This window comes from Prosopis cineraria, unplaced genomic scaffold, assembly GCF_029017545.1.
Source record: "Prosopis cineraria cultivar Desert tree isolate PC_DT_omini unplaced genomic scaffold, ASM2901754v1 PC8, whole genome shotgun sequence".
NCBI lineage: Eukaryota > Viridiplantae > Streptophyta > Magnoliopsida > Fabales > Fabaceae > Prosopis > Prosopis cineraria.
Window position 1 is genome coordinate 32,452,370 of NW_026555339.1, and position 11,084 is coordinate 32,463,453.

The window sequence follows — 11,084 nt, forward strand, 5'->3', positions numbered from 1 at the left end:
AGCCATACCAAAGAGTTAGCCATGTTTTCACAGCATCTAGCATCAGTGCCAGTCTTATAAAATAAATATTATGGCTTTCTTGAGACTTATGTGATGGCCACGAGGATGGCACATCAAGTGGCACCCAAGGATGTCATTAATTTTGATAATGGTCTATACAATAGACCGAGCTCATTTGAAGTCATTGGGGATGGAATTTTAAATGAAATACTCAAGCAAGAAATGGAAGCACTAATTTGATAAGCTTCTACCTGACGTAGTTTTTTAATAATGCTTTCTTAATTACTTTAATTATGTGTGTATATGTGTACTAACCTATTTATTTTTATACCTAAGTCACCTTTATACCTTTTTTGTGGTCCTAATGGCCTTGAATCAAGGATTAAACTCATTAATCCCTATGATGTCTCTCCTTACAATAATATTACTAAGGATGCTCTTTAAGATCAAGCAATAAAGCTTTCAAATCAATTTAATTAACAAAAGGGAAGCAAATAAGGATACTTGTTCCTTATTGCCAAGGGTGATCTACTTTCTAGCTACTCCCAAGTAAATATTTTTTATTTTTTCTTGTTTGCTAACACTTATTATTTCTTATTAAGGGCACTAGATACTTATTGTGGTTAATTATGTTGCTCCAAATATGGCAAAACTTTTTAACAAGCAAGTTGAATTGTATTAACTTGTTATTTTAATTTCCACACACACACACACACACACACACACACAATTTCTTACATTTATTTTTTACTTCCTTCTTAGAGCCATAGTGTTAACCATTGAATATTCTTCATTTAATCAACAATTTTTAACCAAAACTATTTAATAAATATTTGCATTATTGATGCAAGAAATTAGGAGAGAGAATTGTCAATAGTTCTGATGCTAGAATTATTAAATATTCTTATATTATATAACGATTGTATAGATACAACTGTAGAATATTTTTGCACTGTAGATTTGTTCATAATAGTCAAGGAATTTTTTTTTTCTCATAACCAAATATTATGACCAAATTTTTTAAAATAGGGGGTTGCATTTCTAGCAACCCCTCTACATTATATGTTCTAGTGCCCAGAAACAAATTCCAATCAACAGTACTCACATATAGACATGAATAAACAATAAATTCCTACACAAAAGCTATATATATGGGTTGAAGTTTCTTAAGTTAAACCAATTAGTGCCTAAAATATAAAGTTCCAAATCCTAAAAAATTGGCTAAGTATTTCCTTATGTATATCAATCTATATGTACTTTAAATGTATACCTATATCATATTTATTTCTTCACTATCACTATTGCTAGTTATTAAAAGTATACCGTGCTTGGAATACACTGTGCCAACTCTTCAAGCACTTCTTGCATTTGAGCATGAGTATTTGTTTCACAATCTGTGTGTCCTTATAGTATTGTATGCAATAATAATGAAAAATTGAAGTCATGTTTATTAATAAAAATAGTGTAATGGTGAAGAAGTTGACAATATATATTACATTGTCTGAAAGAGTCCTAGTTGGAGCATGTTAAATTATGTCCTTCAAGAATTTCATGATCGCGTATCCTAAATCCCTAGCTTTATTTGCTTGCTCTAGGCATTATGACCACATAATGGATAAAAAACCAATCAGTAATGATATGACATGACCTATAGTGACATTTGAAGAGTAACCATCTAGAACCTTGCTTAAAGCAAGAAACTTTTATTTTCTTTTCTAAACAATTTTTAAGGCACAACATGAAAAAATGTATGAGTTCCCGTCTCTTGCAGTGCCAATTCTTCTCTTATCCCTATCTCAACCATGTCTAACCTCATATTGATGGCATCCTTAGTCTTTTCTAGAATATGAAGCATTGTTCCAATAAGACTAAACACATTTTTCTCAATGTGCATCAAATCAATGAAGTGTCTTACATTAAAGGTCTTTCAATATGGCAACTCAAAGAAAATTGACCTTTTCTTCCACTAACTTGTTCCAAAATGCTTCACCAACGGTTTGCTAAATTCAATATTAAGGTCTTTTACCTTTTAAAATAGTTCCTCAACCATTCAACAGCTTTGGTGGCCTATCTTCTTATATTTTTCCATCAAAAATTGTTTTCCAATGATAGCATCAATGCTTGTCACCCAACCATCTACGATGCCTAAGGTATACATTCTTCATACATACTATAACCTCACCAAACATGTACCTTTATCTTAGGTTCAAAGTGATATGCAAAATTAAAGGCTTATGTGAATGATACAGCATGAATGGCTATAAGGATAAGATCATTTATGGTAAAAATAGTAGATAAGAGTGACCATGGTCATATGGATATTGCTTCAAAGGTATCAATTCATACAGCAATTTCTTCTCGTCAAGGAAAAATGGTATATTATGAGGAGCTAATGCAAGAGCATGAAGGAATAAGTGTTCAAAAGGCTAAAGAATAGAATAGGCTGAAGTTTAGGAAGAAAAGTATAACATCCTAAACTTTTAATACGGGAAACTAATGGCTAATTAAGGGTAATTAATAATTAGTAGATTAAATAAGGTTTTAGATGGCAAGCTAGTGTTTTGAATATTTAGATTGTTAAATGATTAAGATTGGGTGGTGGAATGGCAGTTTGAAGTAACGCATGCGAGCAGCAATGAGATTATGCTCACTATACCACAACATATGCTATATCTACTGAGGTGTATCGTATAGAATATGGATAAATTATGCATGGATCAGTGCATAGGGTAAAGGAGAAAAGGAAAAAAAGAAATGAAGCAAAAGAGGAAGGAGGTCATCTTTGTTAGGGCATCCATTTCTTAAGTGTTGGAAGATATTTTTAACCTGTTACTTGTTGAGTTAGTTTCATACGACCCTATTGTAACATCCTAAAATTCAACCTAAGAAACTAGTTGCTAATCAAGGATAAATTAGTAATTAGTGTATTGATTAGGATTTTGGTTAATAGACTAATGTAGCTTGTTGTTTGGTAAAGTATTAGGATCAGATGGCAGAATGGCAATTCAACCCATAATGCGTGAGCAACAATGAGAATTTTCTCACTGTGCCACACGTCCGGCATGTGCTGCAAGCGTCGCTACGCATGGCATAGAATTCACTTAAAGCTAACATTTTCAACTCATGAAAACAAAAGAAAAAAGGAGGAAATCGTGTGTGAGAGGGAGTGAAGGGCTTACTTTTAGTAGGGCACCTAATATCTAGAGCTCATGAGTTTGCTTTGGCTAGCAACTTATCGTGTAAGTTTCGTATGCTTTATATTACATTTCTACCCTAATTTCTTTAAGTTTAGTCAGTAGAGAAATTAAATTAAGAAGTTTTAAGGAATTAAAATATAAGGGAAAGATTTAAAAAGGGCTTTTGGATATGAAACTAAGATTTTGTAGCTGGTTTGAAGTTTAATGGTTGAGTTCTAAGATGACATACTTAATTGACCAAAATTATTAGGTTAAAATGGAAGTAGTTGGTAAAGGAATGGATTAGAAAGGTGTTTAGTATATTTGGATAGTCAAAAGGGTAAATGACTATAATGAATAGATTATATAGATTTAAAAGGTGTTAATTGAGCTGTTTGATGTATTAAGGGATTTGGCTTAGCCAAATTAATACTTGTGTAAATATCAGAATTGAGTCAGGAATGTTTGTTGGGCAGAGTGATATAAACACCATATTTTGTCTACACATTTAACAAAGGGTAAACAATTTTTAATTTTAAATGTATTTGTTTTTGTAAAAAAAAATATAAAAAAATTAATTAAAATATAAAAATGAAATTTAATTCTTTTTTAAGAATTAATTTCAGAAAAAAGAAGAGAGGAAATTTTCAAAAAACGAAATATTAATTCTTTTTTAAGAATTATATTTCTAAAAAAATCTAACAAGTATAAAAACGAACTATTAATTCTTTTCTAAGAATTATATTTCAAAAAAAATCCAATAAATAAAAAATGAAATATTAATTCTAATTATGAATTATATTTCACAAAAAATATAATAAATATGAAAAATGAAATGGTAATTCTGGTTAAGAATTACATTTAAAATATATATATAATAAAATCTAATAAATATAAAAAATGAAGTATTATTTCTGGTTAAGAATTGTATTTCAAAAAAATATATATAATAGATATAAGAAAACGAAATTTAAACCTTTTAAGGATTATTTTTCAAAAAAAATAAAATAATAATAAGTAGTAAAGAAGATAAATAAATTTAATCTCTCTTCAAAATCAATTTTTAAAAAATGGGGGAGAAAATCATGCTTAAATCTTTTGAAATCTCTACCACCACCCAATTATCTAAATAATCAAAAATTAAGGGAATCAACTTTTTAAAAAATTAAATCTTTTAAATTCTTTAAAATCTGGTTGTTTATCCTATATTTATATATATTTTCTAGATTTAAAATCATATTTCCTCTCCTTAATCTCTGAAATTAATATTAAAAAAATTCAAAAAATAGATAAAAGTTAAAAAGTTAATGAAAATAAAATTAAAAAGAAAATGGGAGAGTGAAACACTAACCCATATAGCATTTCACTCAGTCCTATCCTTCTTCAGCTTCTAGTACATGCACGTAAAAGGGAAGATGGTAGAGGCGGCAAGCAACAAAGGGAGAGTCGGACGAAGGCTGAAGAGACAAGCATGCAGAAGAGAAGAGTAGGGGTAGTAAGCAGCAGAAAATTGATGAAGGATCAAGCAAGTGGAGAAGCAGAGCAGTCTTTAGCAGCTGAAAACTTAGGAGGAAAGGCGAAAAGCAAGTCTAAATAGGTGCTACAGCAGATCTGAGGCTGAAGCATATGGGATTAGAGCAAAAGGGCGATGAGTAATCATGATTTTCAAAAATCTACCCCCTCTTCTTCCTATATAAGAGTAACGAAGCATTGAGGAGGGGATGGGGTTTTTACATTATTCTGGAGAGATTGAGAGAGATTTGAAGTCTAAGCAAGGAAGAGCACGGTAGACATTTAAAGAGGAACAAGGTCTGATTCGAGATACCTATCCATACCGGTGAAAAGGTTTGAAACCAATCTTGGAATTCTGAATTTTAGCTTGCATCTATGCTCTATTTCATAAGGTTCATATTGGTTTTGGGGATGCACAAAATTGTAGAGATGTTTCTTGATAAAAAATAATTCCAGGATATTTTTTGGTCATGAATTTGATAGTCAGGAATTGTGTCTTACTATGTATATATGTTCTACTCATCTCTGGATGGAAGTATGTTTCACATGTTGAAAAACACCTTCCTTGATTTATGGCTGGGATGAATAATTGTTTCAAGAACACTGGGTTGTGTGCTCTCTTCATTTTTTTTACCTTCGTATACTTTATTTGATGGGTGAAATTCTTAGCTTATCAATCTGATCATGAGCTGATTTTCTTCCCCAAGAAATAAAGAATTCATAGTCGACCAAGTCTACTTTGATTATTAACACTTTATTTAGAGTTATCCTGTAAGACACAAGCTTGGTGTTGCTTAATGAATATATATATATATATAGTCCTATAGAAGCTTTAGTTTTGCCCTAAATAGAGAACGTGGCCTTAGTTTTTCTCTACTTTAAGGGCCAAAACGTATAAATTCAATCCTTCACAAAGTTTTATGACTAATATTAATGAAAGAAATTTATTAAAGCTATCACCTTGTGTTTTTGATTTTGCATATTTGCAATCTAGAAAAGTCTTGGTGGTGATTGAGTTCTTTGTCAATTTAAAGAAAACACGTCCATGTTTATAAAATTTTTAAAAAAAGGATGTTAACTTAAAAATGATGGGCTATTGGATTCATGTTTACACGTGGTTTGTCAATTGAATGGTTAGCAAGGCAAAATGTAAAGTTGCAATACCATGCATTTATATGGTTTGGTTATGTTTTGCTTTATTATTCTTTTTTATATTTTTGGGTCTTGGTTCTCAACAAACACGGCTTCAATTGTCTCAAATAAAGTTAGTTGTGTGAGATTTTAAGAGTTTTCACAATTGTTTATAATGATCTCATATCATGTAAATCAATAAGATTTCACAAGTATGAGAATCAAATTTATATATATTAAATATGGGTTCCAATGGCCCAATCATTCAAATTAATTTTTATATTTTAAAATATTTAATAGTATCATGTGAGATTTAAAGGATCTTTACAGATACACAAATTAACTGCCTCATCACATAGGATCATAAATCTCTGTAGATGTTGTGATTATTAATTTGTATATAGTAAATAAATAAATAATTTTTATAAATAATAATATAACAACATTTACAAAAAAAATAATTAATTAAATTGATGTATTTAAATTATTATCATATTTACTAATTAGATCTTTTAGTCACGTGAGGTTTTAAACCTCCGTAGGTCTCTACAATATCGTATTATTGTGTGAGTCAATAAGACTCCACAGGTATAACGATTATAATTTTTTATAAAAATACATGTACAAGTATAGACATTCATAATAAAATTAAATTAAAAAAGATATATATTTAAATGAATATTATCTAATTCTTTTGTCACATGAGATTTTTGAATCTCTACAGATATTTAGAATAATCATATTACTGTTTAGGTCAATAAGATTTTACAAGTACAACAATTAAGATTTTATATAATACATGTTAAAAAAATTAAAATATATATAAATATATATATACAATTAAATACTTAATAAAGTAAATAAACTAAGCTATTTAACTCTTTTGTTGTGTAAGATTTTAAAATTCTCCACAGATATTTAGAATAACCATATTATCATGTGAATCAATAAGATCCCGTAGGTACAACGGTTAAATTTTAAAAAATAAAAAATAAATATTTTTCAACAAAAAAATAATATTAAATTATTTTTCTGACAAATTCAAATTCAAGTAATGATTAAAATTAAATTACTTTTTTGCAATTAACACATACATATCCAAATTTTAGAAAATTATTTTTGTTTTTCAAATTATCTCTCTTTAATAATAATAAAATGTAAAAAATAAATTTTTCATCCCAAACTACGTGGGCTTTGATACCTTTAGCAGGGTTGATAGGCCCTAAGCTCTCATCTTAGGTCAAGTCTGCTTGTAAATAAATAATAATTTTTCTTTCATATTTAAATTTAATTTTTAATTTTTTTAGATTTATTTTTTTAGCAGATAAATAGTAAAAAGAGTAGTTAAAATAATCTTAAAAGACTATACTAATTGCACGATCTAAGGTAACCGTTCTATAGAACGGGTGATGTAGGGTGCGTAAAACCTTCCTCACTCACAATCGACTCCCGAACCTGTCTCTGGTTATAAAAATTATCCTTATCACCTTCAGTTGGTTTTCTAAAATTTTTCCTCAAAATATCGGTGGCAGTTCCCTCTTCTTTTTCTTCCTCACGACGATCGAACCACCGCATCACGCAGCCGGTGCAACAAGTGAGCATTTAGGAATTCTCTCGTGGGAAATGAACTAACTTGAGGAGTTCAAATCAAATGGTAACCCTTAGTAGTAGGGGTAAAAGATAACTGGAGTAACTTTTTTGCTTATTCATTTATTAAATTATTTACAAGTATATTGTAGAACAATATGCATTATGATTTATGAACTGATAGAGTAGTAATATTGTGAAAAGAATATGTATGTGGGTGTGCAAGTGACATTTAAAATGTATGAGAAGTGACATGTGCATAAGTATGTGCATTGCATTGGCGAGCGTACCCTAGACTAAGGTAGGGGGTCGAGGCCCTACTTTATGTAAGGTTAGAAAGTCCTAAAAGTCTTGAGTGTAGAGCTTAGCTCTACTAGGAAGGACCTACACTAGTAAAAAAACATGAAATTTATGGTGTACTTTTTACATCGGTTGAAAGACAAATGGTGTAAAAAATTAAGGCGGTGGCATTTTTATTATTATGTTGAAGTATTTGACATGTTTTACACCGGGTGAGTCCACCCGGTGTAAAAGCTCTGAATTTTTTACATCAGGTGGACTCACCCGATGTAAAAAGTTAGTTTTTTACATTGGGTGGACCTCCACCGAGTGTAAAAAGTTGACTTTCTACACCGGGTGACCCTTCACTCGGTGTAGAAAATTTTTTAAAATTACCCTCCATTCATATAGCCTCCTTCCTCCTTCCTGCTCTTCATTTGCTCTGCTTCAATATCTCTCATCTCCTTCCCGTCCTCCCTCTCCCTGTTGCCACCCCCTCCCCCTTACCTCCCTCTTTATCGCTCGCCCCCTCCCCCTTAATCGCCCTCCCCCTCGTCCCCTCCCTCGTCCACCTAGCTACCCCTCCCCCTCATCCCCCCCTCCCCCTCCCTCTTGCATGCCCCTTCCCCCTCTCCCTACGCTCCTTCCTTAGTGCCTTTGCCCTGCCACCACTCCTTCTCCCCTCCTTACTCTCTTAGTGCTGAGCCGTTGCTGTAGCTGCCGCTACCCAGGTATGTCTAGAATATGAATTTTTAGATTTTGTAATGCTTAAATTTAGTTTTAATGATATTGATTGTTGCTGGGAGTGCTGTTAGTGGCTTTATAAGGCCTTAGATTGTTGCATGTGATCATTTATTGGTTTAAAATTGTTAATTTTCTTATGTAAAATTTTCTAAAACTTTTGGGAAGTCCAATTTTTAGGGGAGACTCTGTTGAATTTTTTTTAAAATTCATTCTTTCCTCTACATTTCTTAAATTTAGTTTTTAATGATATTGATTGTTGCTGGAAGTGCTGTTAGTGGCTTCGTAAGGCCTCAGGTTGTTGTATGTGATCATTTATTTGGTTTAAAATTGTCAATTTTCTCTTGTAAATGTTTTTTAAAAGTCTTGGGAGATTTAATTTTCAGGGGAGACTCTACCAAAATTCTTTCAAATCTTAACTTAATTAGGAATTTAGTTTCTTGAAATAGTTTGAAGGTAATAACATTAGTTATGTTCTTTAGGAGGTGACACATGGATTGTAGTTGGATGAATGCTAGACGAACAAGTAATGAGTATGATAATAGGGTGACAGAATTTTTAGAATTTGCTAAGAAAAATGTTGTTGACAGTAGTGAAAGGTTCTATTATCCTTGTGTTAATTGTTTGAATGAGAGGAGACTAGGTGTTGTCGAAATAAAAGAGCACTTAATTTGTGATGGGATTTGTAAAAATTATGTAATATGGATTTGGCATGGTGAATGATTAGAAAATTATAGTAACACATTTCAATGTGTGGAAGTTGATAATCTTGATGATGAAGTAGAAATGAATGAAGATCGGTTAGAGGACATGATCTGTGATGTTGGGGAAGAGGCTTTTGAACAAGTACATGTGTATGATAACTTGTATACTGATGCAAAGAAGCCTCTATACTCGAGGTGTAATGATTTTAGTTTGTTATCTGGTGTGTTAAAACTGGTTACCTTAAAGGCAAGAGCTAGGTGGAGTGACTAAAGTTTCACATAGTTGCTAGAGTTACTTCAAATAATGTTTCTAAAAGGCAATGCACTACCAAATTGTTATTATGATGCCAAGAAGATCTTGTGTCCAATGGTTATGAAGTATAAAAAAATACATGCATGTCCTAATGATTGGATGTTATACAGAAAAGAGCCTGAAAGGGAGGAGAAGTGTCCAAAATGTGTGGCACCATGGTACAAAGAGAAAGGGGCTCCTATAATGGTCTTATAGTATATTCCAATTATACCAAGGTTCAAGCATTTGTTTACAAATACTAATAATGCAAAGAACTTGATGTGGCATGCAAATGAAAGGATATCTGATGGAAAACTTCGACATCCAGTCGATTCTCCTCAATGGAAGAAAATTGATCAATTGTTTCTTGAATTTGGCAATCAGCCAAGGAACTTGAGGCTTGAACTTTCTATCGATGGAATGAATCCTTATGGTAGTCTTAGTAGTATACATAGTTCATGATTTGTTCTTTTGGTGATTTATAATCTATCACTTAGGTTGTACATGAAACGAAAGTACACGATGCTATCCATGTTGATTTCAGGACCAAAACAACCTGGAAATGATATTGATATTTACCTAAGACCTTTGATTGAAGATTTGAAAGTATTGTGGGAGGCAGGTGTGAAAGTGTTTGATGTAAATCAGAAGGAGAATTTTAAGTTATGTGCCATGATCTTTTGTACTATAAATGATTTTCTTGCATATGAAAATTTGTCTGGTTATAGCGTGAAAGGTCATAAAGCTTGTCCAATTTGTGAAGAAACCACAAACTACCATCAACTTCAACACGGAAGGAAGACAGTCTACCTTAGCCATCAGAGGTTTCTTAGACGAGATCACCCGTATCATAGATTGAAGAAAGCTTTTCATGGTCACTAAGAACACAATGATGCTCTGGATGCTTTGACTGGGGATCAAGTGTATGAACGTGTGAAAAACATTAATATTGTCTTCAGTAAGACTAAAAAGAATACTTGTGCAAAAAGCATATAGAAAAGATGGTCTATCTTTTTTGACCTCCTATATTGGCGCAATCTTGAAGTAAGGCATTATATTAATGTTATACACGTGGAAAAAAATGTGTGTGATAGTATTATTGAAACGTTTCTGAACATACCAGGTAAGACTAAGGATGGTGTGAATGCAAGATTGGATTTGAAAGAAATGGGAATACGGGAAGACTTACACCCAAGACTAGAAGGTAAATGAACTTATTGTCCCCCAACCTCTCATGCATTGTGCAAATCTAAAAAAACAAGTTTTTGTGAGTGTTTACATGGAATCAAAGTTCCTTTGGGGTATTCTTCAAATATTTTGAAGCTTGTATCTGTGAAAGAGTTGAAACTGGTAAGCTTAAAATCTCATGATTGCCATGTCTTGATGCAACAGCTATTACCTTTGGCTATTGGAGGCATATTGAAAGAAGATTTAAGACTTACAATTACTAGACTTTGTTTCTTTTTCAATGCTATATGCAGTAAAGTTATTGATCCCCATAAACTGGAAGAGTTAGAACAAGAAGCTTGTACTATCTTGTGCCAACTTGAGATACACTTTCTTTCTACATTTTTTGACATTATGGTTCACTTAGTAGTGCATCTAGTAAGGGAGGTAAAATTGTGTGGTCCTGTTTATTTGCGATGGATGTACCTAGTTGAG